General features: G+C 33.8%; 1 long non-coding RNA gene across 1 annotated transcript; it reads left to right on the forward strand.

Annotated features, from left to right (window-relative positions):
* Window positions 1-386: 386 nt before the first annotated feature.
* Window positions 387-1,136, forward strand: LOC149237377 (uncharacterized). The gene is made up of 2 exons (XR_016245255.1): window positions 387-725; window positions 1,100-1,136. It is a non-coding gene; the product is annotated as an uncharacterized LOC149237377 (long non-coding RNA).
* The last annotated feature ends 14,388 nt before the right edge of the window (window positions 1,137-15,524 follow it).

Consider the following 15,524-nt stretch of genomic DNA (forward strand, 5'->3'; position numbering starts at 1 on the left):
AGTTTATGTTTTTGTTGATTTTTTTTTACTTATTTGGTAATTGGAAAATATAACAAAATATAGGATAAATACAAATGTGCACACACAAATGATATAAGCATTCAAGTTGAGTCCGACCTTGAACATTGGTGCTGGATGATTCCAAGATTAAGATCAAGAGATAGGGATGGAAAGCAAAGGAAGTGGTGAGTCATTTTCGTTTTATTATTTAAAAAATTGATGACCGTTCAAGTCGCTGTTATCACGTGGCAGTGCTAATCTTCAACCAACCATTTCGCACGCACTAGCTGTATGCATCTCCACTTGTCGTAATAGAGAAGCAACCTATTTCCACCGTTAGATGGTGGCATGTTCGCCCAATAATGTTTCTGGCGGTCGATTTTTGCCCTCGATTTCACTCTCGAGTGCTTTAAATCTTAGAGTTAGAATCTTAGGGTTAGGGTCAGGCGAAATCTCGTTCCTTAGATGCTTGGATCGAACCCTGGTCTGTAATGATGTATTCTGCCACTCTGTTTTAGGTTTTATTAATACTAAGAGGAAGCCATGCTTGATTTTCTTGAGCTTTTAATGAAAGATATGCTGGTTTTAAAGACTCTATTTTATGTGTTTGCATGATGCGGAGGATACGAACGCTGGATTCTGGATCTTGCAGGATTCTGGTGTAACCGGCATATCGCTTATGAAGAGTGAAGACTGTGCTATGGTTTTACAGATCTTGATTACAGGTTAGGTTATGATCTTTGTATAATGTATGTATATAGTTTAGGAAAGGTCTCGCACGGGATTCGATCTGTAGACCGCCCGAGATATTTTCGATAAGCTTTTTGTTGATCATAATTATGGCCATTAGAAGCCATGTGTGTAAGATTTCTAGTTTCTCTATGACCTTGCCTTTGCGGGTGCGCTTGCAGGCAGGTCAATTATTAATGATAATTTTTTCTTCCTTTGCGAGAGGGCTGTGCAGGGCTGTTTGGCCTGCGGTGCCTCTCGATTCTGTGTTTTCTTGTGTGGATGGATGTACAGGTTTGATAATCTTTTGTCTCAGATGACGCTGTTTTTTCTTTAATCCTTCCGCTTTTTCTGCATATAATTAACGCAGAGACTCAAAAGCAGGGCAATCATGAGGGTTTCAGGCGTAGAAATTTGTTTCCATCCTACAAATTTCGTACAAGTGCATATACTGGGGAACTTTTGATCATCGTTTCGCTATCCAAGCAGCCGGAATGTTCCAGGTTCTTCTACAAGATTGGCATCAACATCAGGAGGCCGTTTATTTTAAAATATAAATAAAAAGATTAGGGTGAAAGAATTAGTTTAAAAACACAACAGCACAAACACTCAGGAGTTCGTAATTTTTTATTTTCAGGGGTCACTTTCAGTGGCTCCATTCACTTTTTTGGGGCTCTAGATAGCATCACATTGACCCGAAATAGCTTTAAGTGAGTTTGTGGAACCCAAAATTGAGCTAATAATTTTTATTTTTATTTTTTCTTCAAAAGGTGGAAAAATCTATCAAACTCAGGTTGTCAAACCAACAGTGAGGACAGCTATCTCTGGCTGTTATCCGCAAATGTCAGTTGACACATCACTGTTATCAAGAAAAACCACGCCACTTAACTTAATATTTAAAAGAGTGCATTTCACATTTTTTAAAATAATTAAAATTTTTATTATATTAATGAAATGAAATAATTATATTTAACTAGTAATTTAACATTTCAAGTACTTTAACAACGCAATTCATTATCATCTATCAAAAATCCTGTAAACAAAAATACATTCTATAAATTATATTAATAGAATTAAATAATTCTTTGAAATTATGTTATATCAATGATGATAAATCATTAATGATAATCATCTATATCACATTGATCATATCTATTAAACAGGGTATATTGACGGTATATAATTTTAGACAATGATTTTGAGGGATTTTTCTCATTTGTCGTATGATCATTAATGATCATCATCATCTATATCACACTGCTCTTATATATTAAACCGGGTTTATAGACTATAAAAAACTCATATATATTAAACCGGGTTTATAGACTATATATTTTTAGACACCTTCAAAAGAGGTGTTGGGGGTGATTTGGTTGGTGCTGGGTTGATTTGGTTTATGAGAATGGGTCAATGAGATGTTCGTCTGCAGAGTTTTGGGTTTCATTTTTTCCTTTTCTTTTTTATATAAAATAGAAAAAGTTAAATGGAATGAAGATATTGAATTTATTATTTATTAAATAATTTAAAGATATTAAATTTATTATTTATTAAATAATTTAAAGATATTAAATTTAAAATAGCTTAAATTTATTTTTTAATTATTTTTGTGTGAAAATTATTTTTATAGTGAATAAAATTAATAATACTTTAAATGATTTAAAGATAAATATCTGATAGAATTTATTATTTATTATTTATTAAATAAATTGAAAGTATTTTTTATTTATATTTGTTTTAGAAATTTTAGTAATTATATATATATGAATTTATTATTTATTAAATAAATTAAAAGTATTATTTTTGTGTTGAAAATTATTATTATAATAAAGAAATAAAATTGGTAATATTTTATTATTTCTAAAGTGTGTTTTTATAAAAATTAAAATTAATTATATATATATATATATATATTTAAATTTTACATTGATTTTCTTTCCTATAATTTTAAATTGATTTTTTTCGTATAAATTAAAATGATTTTTTTTATTTTTTCACTTAAAACAAGTGAATTAGGGAAACATTATAAAAAAAAACCATTATTTCCTAAATGACTAATATTGAAACCTATTTTTACATTAATCTTGAAAACATACTTTTTATCACACATCAATTTTTATATATTGAGTTTAAATTTTTTATTTAATTAAGTAAAATAATAATGTTTTTTATTTTTTATATTTTTATATAATCACTCTTTTTTTTTAAATTTCAAATTCATTTTAAATAAAAAGACTTAATTCACCTTTTTTTTTTTAATATAAATATAATTTTGAAGGTGTATAATGATCAAATCTATTTTCATAATAAAAAAATGTATTTTATCACGCATCAATTTTTATATATTTAGTCTAAACTTTTTCATTTGATCAAATAAAATAAATTTTATTTTTTATTTTATATATTTTATATTTTATTTTAAATTTTATGTTGAAGAAAATTATTTATTCATTTATTTTTAATTTATAAATATAAATATAGTTTCTATATTATCAAATAAAAATAGTAAATATAGATTATGTGATATTTTAAATTATTTTCCATATTAATTTTGAATTATATATATATATATATATATATGGACAAGCTAGATGGTTGTTTAGAGGAAGCAGACTGCGCTGGCACGATCTTAGTTAGGATAGTCATCATCCTTCTTCTCTATGCTAACAATGTTGTTCTTCTCGCAAGGTGCCCATCTGATCTTGATAAACAACTTAGACTTCTTAAGGATTTCTGCTCTACCATGGTTATGACTTTTAACACTGACAAAACAAAAGTTATGATTATCAAATCCAAGAAGAACACTTACGCTAATTTTATGTATGACAATAGTAACTTGGAGGAAGTGTCATCTTACAAGTACCTAGGAATTGATATTTATCACAAGCTCAACCGGAACTATAGCATTGAGAAAATGATTAATGGGGGGTGGAAAGCTTATTTTGGTATTGAAAATAATTGAAAAACGACAAATCTCGTAATGTGGTATAGAAATAAGTTCCTCTTTGAAACTTTAGTCACTCCTGTTATCTTATATGGCTTTGAGGTTTGGGGTTGCAGCATCTCCAGAGAATCCTGGAGAAAGATTGAGTGAATCCAGAAGCGTTTTATAACGTATAACCTCAAAATTAAAAGCAATACATTCTATCCTATTCTCCTTATAGAAGTGGTTGTTTTCTTTATCAAGAGCTTAACTATGACTAGGCTTCTGTTGTACAAACACAAACCCAATAACATAGGAGACCATAGATTTCCTAAGCTAGCTTTAAATTCCAACCAAAACCACTGAAGACTCAAATGAGGTTGGTATAAAGACACTACGGCTTGGTTAAACCATTGGAGATCGACGAGAATGTTGCATTACAAAACATTAATAACATTAAAAATATTGTTACTTCTAAGTTCAAAGAAAAAATGTGGCGTGAGAAAGATTTAGCAGCTAAAAGAAAATTAAGATATTATAAGGAGTTCATCAACCCCACCCTAGAAGATCAAAAATATCTCTCTATTTTAGCTAGCTCAAAGAAGAAAATTAATATAGCCAAGATTAGAATGTACTCTCATGAGCTCCATAGTGAAACGAGTCATTGGGCAGTTCCTAAAACACCATGGATGCAAAGGATCTGCCATCTCTGTGACAATATGAACATCGAGGATGAAATTACTTCCTCTTAGAGTGCTCCACGTACAACCACATTTGATCTCAGTTTCATAATTTTTGTTGCAACACTGACCTTCCTAGCCTTTTACGATGTCAAAATTATAGTGAGCTCGGGAGGCTTCTCTCCAAGCTTTTTGAGCACAAGAATAAAATCTTAAATCAAACTAAGTAATTCATTTCTTTAGGTCCGATAGACCAAAGTGTTTGGGATGTTCAAACATTTCTTTAGTATTTCTTTTAATTTGGTTAAATTATTGGCAAGTTGAAGAAAGATGTAGTGATCAACAAGAACTAGTAACAATATCAAAAGATTTCTAACCCTTAAAACTTATTTCAAAATATATATATATATATATATATATATATTAATTGTATATGATAAAATAAAAATAATAGTGATTCATTTTTCTTAAAGAGTGCTTTCTCTTTTTTTAATATTAAAAATATTAGATTAAGTTTTTATAAATGTAAAGAATCTTATGACTCACATATTTTTTATTTGATAAATTATAAATATTTGTGATTTAATTTATTATTTATTTTCGTATTGAAAAATGAGCTAACAATATTACAAACTAGCAATTGCACCACATGCTGCAATGGAAACGCCGTAAGGCAGTGGCATAGCAAACAATAGCATAAAAGAAAGAAGTAAAATTTTATGCAATATGTTATGTTAGGGAGATTCCAACCAGAGCAATATTCTAGAATGATTCACCGAACCACGTGCTCGTCAATGAGGAATCCTATACAAAAGAATTCTAGATATCAGTTGTATTACCAAATGCTTGCAGCACTCCGCGCCAATGGAACTTTTCATTGGTTTATCACTCGAAGTCTTTTCTTTCGAAGATACAGAGGAAATATGGGTGGCTCTTCACAAGATTATAAGTCATTTCATGCCATGTCAGATCTAGACCTCAATCCTTTCGACTTACTGCTTTTTCAAGATGAAGTACCAGAATATGTTGAGTTATCAATTTGGGAATGTGAGGAAGAAATTTACTCTCAATTTTTTAGTAATGACACCTTATCTCGATTCAGAGGGCCTCATTATTCTCAAGCCCAGTTAGAACATTTTGTCATTTTGTAAAAAAAGTCTTTCTGTCCGACATTGGTGGCAGACAGGTTTTCTGTAAGGTTCCCTGCAAAAGAATCTCTTACAGTGTAAGCGATCCCACATGTACAGTTAAATAAAGGGATAAGGATAAGCATAAGACAATAGTTGCTAGGATTTACACCATCTGTCAATTAAGTACTTTGATTGAATCACTGTGCGGATGTCCTTTGGGTTACCCGAAAGCAGGATTCTCATATCTTATTTTCATGTAACACCGAAAGCAAGATTCTCTCATATCTTATCTCAATATGAAAGGACAGAAAGAGAAGTGATTATAAAGGGACCCCAAACTCCTCAAAGAGGCATTCGGGGATTTTGGGAGAGAAGGGCCTTCTGTTTTCAATAGCTTTGTAATACTTGAGATTTGAAGTTCATCAATAAAGATTCCTCAATTTCTGTAAATCTATGTCTCCTTTGTAGATTGTTTTGTTTTCTATTCTTGAACTTGTATGAGCCTTGATAAGGTCGAAGATAGTCCGTGGAGAAGGACGCAAGAAGTAGACCGTTGGGCCAGAGTTTGTGTTTCGACACGAGGATAGATATTCAGAAGAATTGTCAAATATTGGAGCGATTAAGAAGACATGGTATTTCTTGTGAACTAAATTCGCTTGTTGACATAGGTGCTTAAGTAATTGCTTTTCAACAGATGCGTGATGCTAGATTGCACAATAGAGATGCTTCGGATTCCTCTATGTGATTAAAGTATCAGTCACATATTTTGTATCTTTTCTTTGTAGTTTTGCAGATGCGTGATGCTAGATTACGCAGTAGAGATGCTTCAGCTTCCTCTCTATGATTAAAGTATCAGTCACATATTCTGTATGTTTTCTTTATAGTTTCGTAGTCCCACATCATATAATTTAAACGTGCACCTTCTCCTCTATGTGCACTATGTAATTGGTATCAGAGCCATTATGATTTTACCCGTACTCTCTCCAATTATTACAAATCCTCAGATTCATTGAGCACGTGGTTCAGTGAATATGAGGATTTGTAATAATAAGAGAGAGTACGGGTAAAAACATAATGGACTGATACCATAAATGTCCCACCATTCTTTAAACCAATCAGATGTGGGGTCTTGTTCTTCAATTTGTGCTGCTTGCATTCCATGAAAACGGAAGGAAAACTACACATTGTAGAAAAAGAGTTAGGTTTATTTTCAAATTGCATACCTGTATACCAAGCTTTCCCTTGGCATTCATGACTCTCATTATTCTGGAGATTAGGTAGCAGTAAGAAACGATCAATGTAGATCTCACAACAGATGAGATTTTCTTTTGCATCTCTATGTAAAGTAAAATCAACATTTCCCATATCTTGAAGGAAACTTAAAGCTTCATCATTTCTTTGCAGTTGATCATCCCATGAAAAATAATGTTGTCCAGTCCCGTGTCGGTACTTAGTTTCTTTCATAGGAAACCACACTGTTTGATAATCCATTAGAGATTTTTGAGGATCCAAAGAATAAGAACCATCAGCGCATTCAATGTGGATTTCATTTTCTAATCTCCTTATGACATTACATCTGAGGTAATTTACATAATTTGCCTGTAAAAATTCTCGGCTGAGAAGATCTGCGAAAGAATTTTTAATTCGAGAAATGAATTCTACATCAAAACTGTACTAGGCCAGTGTCATGATCCATCTTACCATAGCTGCATCTTCAAAATCACATTTATGGATGGCAAACTTAAGAGCCTGGCAATCTATTTTCACTGTAAAATGCTTGTAGATCACGAAATCTTTGAATTTAGCAATCCCAAGATAGACGGCTCGAAGTTCTTTCTTTAGACTAGACCAATTCTTTTGTGTAGTTGACCAGATTCCAGAGGCATACTGGCAGATTTCATATTCTGTTTTCTTTTGATTGGGATCATGTTGGCAGAGGATTGCACCCCATCCGATATCACTGGCATCTGTAATTATGGTTTTGGGCCATTCTTCATTGATTGTACTTAAAGGAGAAATATTTCTGATTTTCCCTTTAATTCTTCTAATTGCCTCTGTTAATTTCTCGGTCCAGGGAATCAGTTCTTTTTGTAGTCTTTTATTCAATAAAATCTTGTCTTGGGCACAATGTTTGAAAATTTTGGATATATAATTTAAGCTACCCAAGAATCTCTGTAACTGAGTTTTATCAGTGATTTTGTCTGGGAATTTATCTATGAAGTCAAGACTATGCTGCATAATATAATATGATCCATATTGAATCACATATCCAAGGAAATCTATCATAGTTTGAAATAACTTCATCTTTGATTCTGATAAAACTATACCTTTCTCTCTGACTCTGTTATAAAATATATTGAGATGTTTTATATGAGAAGGAATATCTGCTGAATGGATTAAGACATCGTCAATGTATTTCTTCAAGAAACTATCCATACCTTCAAAAGATTCATCCATAATCCTCTGGAAGGAAGATGGAGCATTTACCAGTCCAAGGGGCATAATATTCCATTCAAAATGTCCTTCTGGAACTGCAAATGTTATTTTCCACTTGTCTTCTTCTTTTATCCCTACTTGCCAAAATCCAGATTTTAGTTCAAACTTAGAAAAGATTTTTGATTGTGATATCTAGGAAAGGAGCACTGAAGGCTTAGGCAAGGGATATGCATCATAATCAAGAATATTATTCAGAGGCTTATAATTTACTACCAACCTTGGTTTCCCTCTGATAATTTCTGAGTGTTTATTGACATAAAATCCAAAGCAAGCAATAGGGCTATGGGATTTTCTGATCAAACCTTTTTGCAGTAAGGATTTTATTTCTTCTTTACAATACTTGAGTTGTTCAAAATTCATCGGTATTGCTTTTGATCTTCTGAGTTTTCCATGAAATTCCTTTTGTTGAGGCAATTCTACTTCATGTTTGTGGATATGCCAAAAGGCATTTGGATCTCTAGAACAACAGAGTTTTAATTTCTGGGAGATATCGCCAATTTCCATTTCGAATTTGCCTTTCAAAATATTTTCATCAATCTTTAACATTTCCTTTTTCTTTTCCATTTTTGCCAAGGTATTTTGCAACCTGTCAATTCTGCTCAATCTATTAGGAGAATTAGAATTGATAAAAGGATAAAAATATTTTGTACCTTTAAAGAAAACGTAATATCCCCATTTCTGGGATCTTTCATCATAAGTGCTCCCATGTCTTTTGAAGTTACTCAAGAAAGGAGTTCCTAAGTACATGGCACAATCAAGTCCATAGCTTCTTCTGTTGTCTTAATTTCTCCTCTTGCTGTGACAACTGTAGGACATTTTGTCTTTTGTCTTTGAGGGTAAGGAACTACAGTGCCACTTACTATATTCAGTCTTGAACTCGTATCAATGAGAACCTTCCGCCATTCTATAGATGAACCAATTCTGATTTTCATTTTTATGCAGTACATCACATCTGCATTCATTCCTAATCCCGATCTGGGATCTTCAATGTCTTCATCTGGAAGCTCAAAGTCTTCTGGTCTGAAAGGACCCTTCATTGGATCATGATATGGATCAGGCTGACTTTTAGGTTCTTTCTTTTCTGTTTGATATAATGGAGGATCATGTCTTATCTAATTATTTGTTGGATGGGTTTGTGAAGATTCTCCGTATGTGGGTTGTGCATGTAAAGGATGTATGTTATGCACCTAGTGTGCTTCGATACATAGGCTTCTATTTTCTTTGACTTCTCTTCTGAGATCTTTGATGGCTTGGCTTATTGCAGAAAGTGTTTGGGGAAGATCATCTTCAATTGTTTGTTGCCAGAATTGTCTTGTTAGACCATCTACAAAAAATAAAGCTGCAGAAGGAATATAGCTATGTTGGTGAGTTACCTGTGGTCTTTGTTGTCCATGATATTGTTGTGGCTTAGTTTGTTGGAGATGAGTCATCAACAATCCTTTATACATTTCTCTGAGCTTTAAATCAACAACATTAACCACCTGTGTAAAATAATTTCTAGAAAGCTCAAATTGATCTAAGATTTCATTTGTTGGTGGTTTGAACATTTTGACTGCATTACATTTGCAAATATCAGGATCACTACATTCACAGAGTTCTTTAAAACATTCATGGCAGTGTGGATCCAAGCCGAAAGGATTGAGGTCTAGATCTGACATGGCATGAAATGACTCATAATTGGTATCAGAGCCTAGTGATAAATATTTTGATGAAATTCTCAAAGAGGAAGAAGAAAAAGAATTAAATGAGAAGCTACAATCTGGTTTTCATACCTCTAATACAATCCATGATAAGGCGATTACAATTTTAAATGAACCAACTAAGTCTGGTTCTTGGTCTTTACCAAAAATAGACCCCAAAGATGTCTATACAAACCTGGGATTGTTAGATGTCATACAATATTGGCGATATAAGGTTAAAGAAGAAGTTCTGCAAACTTCAAGTAATAACTGTTTGCTTCAAACTATGAATATTTTGAAACAATCTGAATTTGAAGCCGCACTTAAAGCCGGTTTAAACTTTGCTCATTTTGGCCATGTTCAAATTGGTATTCAGCCACTTCACAGAAAGGGTCAAGATGTTGTTGTCTTCTCTTGTGTGTTTGATCGCCGATGGAAAGCCTTTCATAAAGCCTTAATTGGAGGATGTCAAGGTACATTAGCCTATGGTCCAATTTCTTGGTCCTATGTCCCTGATTTTTCTATTGCCTTGGACGATCCTAATGCCATTAATGCCTTAATGCTCGGCATCCAAACACATGGATATGATGATTTTGAAGACAATAGCAAAAATGTTGCTATTCATTGGTGCTCTGTTGTCAAGTTTTATAAAAAAACTACTCCTGTTGTCAAACAAGTTTCTGAAAAGTCTGAGTTTACCACTCTAATAACTCACGACTATGGCTTAAACCTTGTTGCTCCTCAAATGATTTCCCGTCGGGATCTTAAGCCCCCAACAGAATGGGTTACTAATTGGGCTTCTATTCGCAATTCACCTCGTCCTCAGCCAATTACCGCTCAAACTTCCATTCAAGAAGTTGTTGGCCTCGTCCGAATGCGATTTTCTCCTCTCTCAGAGCCTGCACAGTCTGAGCATGGTGGACCTCTACCAAATCCTGTAATTACAGCCAGTCCACAACTACCCTCTGAAGCATCCAACTCTCATGGATCACCAAATTCTTCATATGATCTTACTTCTGATCCAAACTTCATGCATATGATATCAAATGTGATTGCACAAACTCTTCAGTCACAACAGTCAAATTTTGTTTCTCCCAGAACAATTAATATGCAATCAACATTTCAAACTCCTCAGTTCCCACAACCATCTGTATGTAACCATCCTCACTGTTCTCCTAGTTTTTGTCAACAAACCACTAGTCTTCCAGAACCTCATGAAAAAGAAGGACATGATAAGGACAGAAGAAGAATAAACATGATCCGTTTTGTTCCAAGTTCTGGAACCCAAACACAGGAATATACAAAGTGTACTCCTTTTTCAGCTCATGAAGAAATTTTGATTCAGTCAGTCGGAAAGTCTGCTACAAAAGGCCTAGGATACCCAGAAGAAATTCCCAGCTATAGATTGGATCCTAGGAATAAGATTCCAAATAAAGTACAGCTTCCCTCTGATGAAGAAATAATTCAATTCCTTAAGATATTTAAAGGAATAGGTCCTTATGATCCCACCAATGAATGGTACAAGAAAATGTTTAATTGGGATATGTATACTCATCAGCATGAGTATAGATACTGTGAAGAGATAAAAACCTATTCGCAGAAAGATAGGTTGACCATCAACAAAGCCAATAATAATAATTGGAAAACTTGGATGAAACAGAATAATCAATGGATTTCTTTTTATGAATTCTATTATCCAAGTGCAAATGAAGTAGAAATGGCTTTGGTTAAAAAGTTCAAGCATTTATCTTGTGAGGATATAAACACGAAGATTAAAGAAATCCAGTTGAAATTCCTGGACCTCTTACTATCCCTCACATAGATGATAAATACAAATATATGTTGCAAAAAACAAATGTTCCGAAACATTTACAGTCTGTAAAGATGAAGGGACAAATTTTGTTAGAACATGTCTGTCAAGCTCTTAGAGTTAATATGATGCAAGGATCAACCTTACAGACAGAAGTGCCACAACATAAATGGGAATTAATGGATGGCACTATCCTTAATACTGAGTCAGCAGTTCCTCCTTGGAAGAACCTTGTTATCAGACAAGATGATAAGATCTTCAAGTTACTTCCACTTCAATCTGACCAGTCTCAGCTTTCAGATAGGGAATCTGTTGCAGCTACAAACTGGACAAATCTTGCTCTAGATAGTTTGATTAAACATCTAGAAAGAAATCACCAATATACAGCCAGGGAAAACAAGAAACTCCAAGAAATAATTGACAAAGTTCTTCAAAAAGTAGAATTTACCAGAGACCAATTATTAGATGGAATAAAGACTCTTGGATCAAATGACTTGCATATTGCTAAAACCATTGATGTTTTAGAAAAAGGGATTGATGATAATTCCAAATGGATTGGCAAAGTACATTCAGTAGCAGATAAGACTCAGGATATGGTGACTAGCTTAAAAACTTCACTTGAAGTAGTAAAGAAACAAGTTTGGGTTGTTTCTACTTCTGTTGAGAGTTTAAAAAATAAAAACACTCCTGATCCTACCTTTAAAGCTACTACTTATTTCTCAGATCCTAAAGATCAATTGCCATTCCATATTACTCCTACTACTCTCCAATCCAAAATCAAGAGTCCTGGTGATATTGTTTTCCCTAAACCAGAAACTACTTTCGCTTATGCTCCTATGGCTAATCCTGGTATGTTTTCCAGTCTAAACTCCTCAAGCTCTAAGCATAAACTGATAGTTTCTGAATGGTTGAAATCAGGAAACCATCTTGATAAGCCCTCCAGCTTCGATACAACACTCAATAAGTTTGAAGCAGCTCCTTCTGCTCCTCCTACTCTAGAAGATCTAGAATTTCTTGTAAATAATTTCACTCATCCTGATAAAGCAAGTTTTCAGATACCGACCGACATTCCTGATCTAATCTCATTTTCTGATTCAGAAGAACCCCAAGGTACAACTGTACATAAAGTTACTGACAGAAGCTATTGGAATTCTTCTTGGTCGCCTGCTCCTAATAAGCGTGATGTTGTGAAATTAGAATATCATAAAGATTGGTTTGTTTCTTCCACATGTTCATGGAATATTGATAATTGTTCTAAAGTAGAAATTCTATCTACACTGAGTTCCATGTTGGTCTGCTATCACACTTATTTAGCAGATGATATTTCTCAAATAAATGCAACTAGAAAGATAATCAGTGGATTTGAAGGACTCCTTGATTCATGGCTCAAGGCAGAAATTCATTATGATCCTGCACTCATTCCTTCATGGGAGGCTTCTGTGATAATGAACCCAGACAAAACGACCTATATGGATCCACATACTACTCTACCTATGAATAACATGATTGGTTGTCTAATGCATGGCATTCTTGTTAATTTTTGTGGTTACCCTCGAATTAATAATGAACTTGCTGTAGTCACTCTCACATCAATGAAGCTTAGTAATATGCAGCGATTTGATGAATACTTTATGGAATATCTCCATTGTCTACATACTCTTTTCTCAAATATGATATTGGACCCCAAATGGAAAGAAATCTTCATTGCTTCTTTACTAAGCTGGGTAACCACTGCCATCTTGAATAAACTTCCTAGAAAAATTGGTGCCTACAAGTTTGGTGTCATCCAACAAGCTATTAAAGTTGCCATTGTTGAACTCTACTCTCAGATGAAAGTTGCTCGAGTTGCAACCAGTACCAATAAACCACATGGTTGTCAACAACTATGTAAACAATGGCATTTACATGGACCTAAAAGTTTGGGGGGGATATTCTAGTCGTCGCCCTAAAATGAAATCTTACTCTAAACAAACTTTTATATCCTCAGACAACAAGAAAGTCATCCATAGAAAGCCACCCTGAGAATACAAAAGAACATGCTAGTTCCATCAGAAACCAACACAGAAGAAAATCTATTTCTTCCATTGCAATGAAAAAGACCATATTGCTCCAAATTGTCCTAAAGTAAAGAAAAACAACAATCTGGCAAGAAGAAACAGTTCAAATATAAGAATAAATATGGCAAGGTAAATACTATTGATCTCCCTTCTAGCTGTGAAGAATTCACAGATCCAGAAAATTATTATGATCTAAATGACCAGATATATGATGTTTATGAAGATGAAGAAGAAGAAGATTCTGAAGTTGAATATTGCAAGGATCCACACTGCCACAAATGTTTTCAAGAACTCTGTGAATGCAGTGATCCTGATATTTGCAAATGTAATGCAGTCAGAATGTTCAAACCACCAACAAATGAAAGCTTAGATCAAGATGAGCTTTCTAGAAATTATTTTACACAGATGGTTAATGCTGCTGATCCAAAGCTCAAAGAAATGTATAAAGGATTGTTGATGACTCATCTCCAACAAACTAAGCCATAACAATATCATGGACAACAAAGACCACATGTAACTCACCAACATAGCTATATTCCTTCTGCAGCTTTATTTTCTGTAGATGGTCTAACAAGACAATTCCGGCAACAAACAATTGAATATGATCTTCCCCAAACACTTCTTGCAATAAGCCAAGCCATCAAAGATCTCAGAAGAGAAGTCAGAGAATATAGAAGGCTATGTATCGAAGCACACCAGGTGCATAATATACATCCTTTACATGCACAACCCACATACGGAGAATCTTCACAAACCCATCCAACAAATAATTGGATAAGACATGATCCTCCATTATATCAAACAGAAAAGAAAGAAGCTGAAAGTCAGCCTGATCCATATCATGATCCAATGAAGGGTCCTTTCAGACCAGAAGACTTTGAGCTTCCAGATGAAGACATTGAAGATCCCAGATCGGGATTAGGAATGAATGCAATGAATGCAGATGTGATGTACTGCATAAAAATGAAAATTAGAATTGGTTCATCTATAGAATGGTGGAAGGTTCTCATTGATACGGGTTCAAGACTGAATATAGTAAGTGGCACTGTAATTCCTTACCCCCAAAGACAAAAGACAAAATGTCCTGCAGTTGTCACAGCAAGCGGAGAAATTAAGACAACAGAAGAAGCTATAATAGGCGTCTTTGTTTCTCAATCTGAAGGAATTCAAGTTCATGCTCCACTAATAACACGACTTGACTGTGCCATGTACTTAGGAACTCCTTTCTTGAGTAACTTAAAAAGACATGGGAGCACTTATGACGAAAGATCCTAGAAATGGGGATATTACCTTTTCTTCAAAGGTACATAATATTTTTTTATCAATTCTAATTCTCCTAATAGATTGAGCAGAATTGACAGGTTGCAGAATACCTTGGCAAAAATGGAAAAGAAAAAGGAAATGCTAAAGATTGATGAAAATCTTCTGAAAGGCAAATTCGAAAAGGAAATTGGCAAGATCTGGTCAACTACAAAGATTTCGTGATATACAAGCATTTTACAGTCAAAACAGATTGCCAGGCTCTTAACTTCACCATCCATAAATATGATTTTGAAGATGCAGCTATGGTAAGATGGATCATGACATTGGCCCAGTACCATTTTGATGTAGAATTCATTTCTAGAATTAAAAATTCTTTTGCAGATCTTCTCAGCCGAGAATTTTTACAGGAAAATGATGTAAATAACCTCAGATGTAATGTCATAAGGAGATTAGAAAATGAAATCCACATTGAATGTGCTGATGGTTCTTATTCTCTGGATCCTCAAAAATCTCTAATGGATTATCAAACAGTCTGGTTTCCTATGAAAGAAACTAATTACCAACACGAGACTGGACAACGTTATTTTTCATGGGATGATCAACTGCAAAGAAATGATGAAGCTTTTGAAGCTTTAAGTTTCCTTCAAGATATGGGAAATCTTGATTTTACTTTACACAGAGATGCAGAAGAAAATCTCGTCTGCTGTGAGATCTACATTGACCGTTTCTTGCTGCCAGCTAATCTCCAGAATAATGAGAG

This window comes from Pinus tabuliformis, chromosome 8, assembly GCF_031772625.1.
Source record: "Pinus tabuliformis cultivar Carrire ecotype Pingquan chromosome 8, CPIR1, whole genome shotgun sequence".
Taxonomy (NCBI): domain Eukaryota; kingdom Viridiplantae; phylum Streptophyta; class Pinopsida; order Pinales; family Pinaceae; genus Pinus; species Pinus tabuliformis.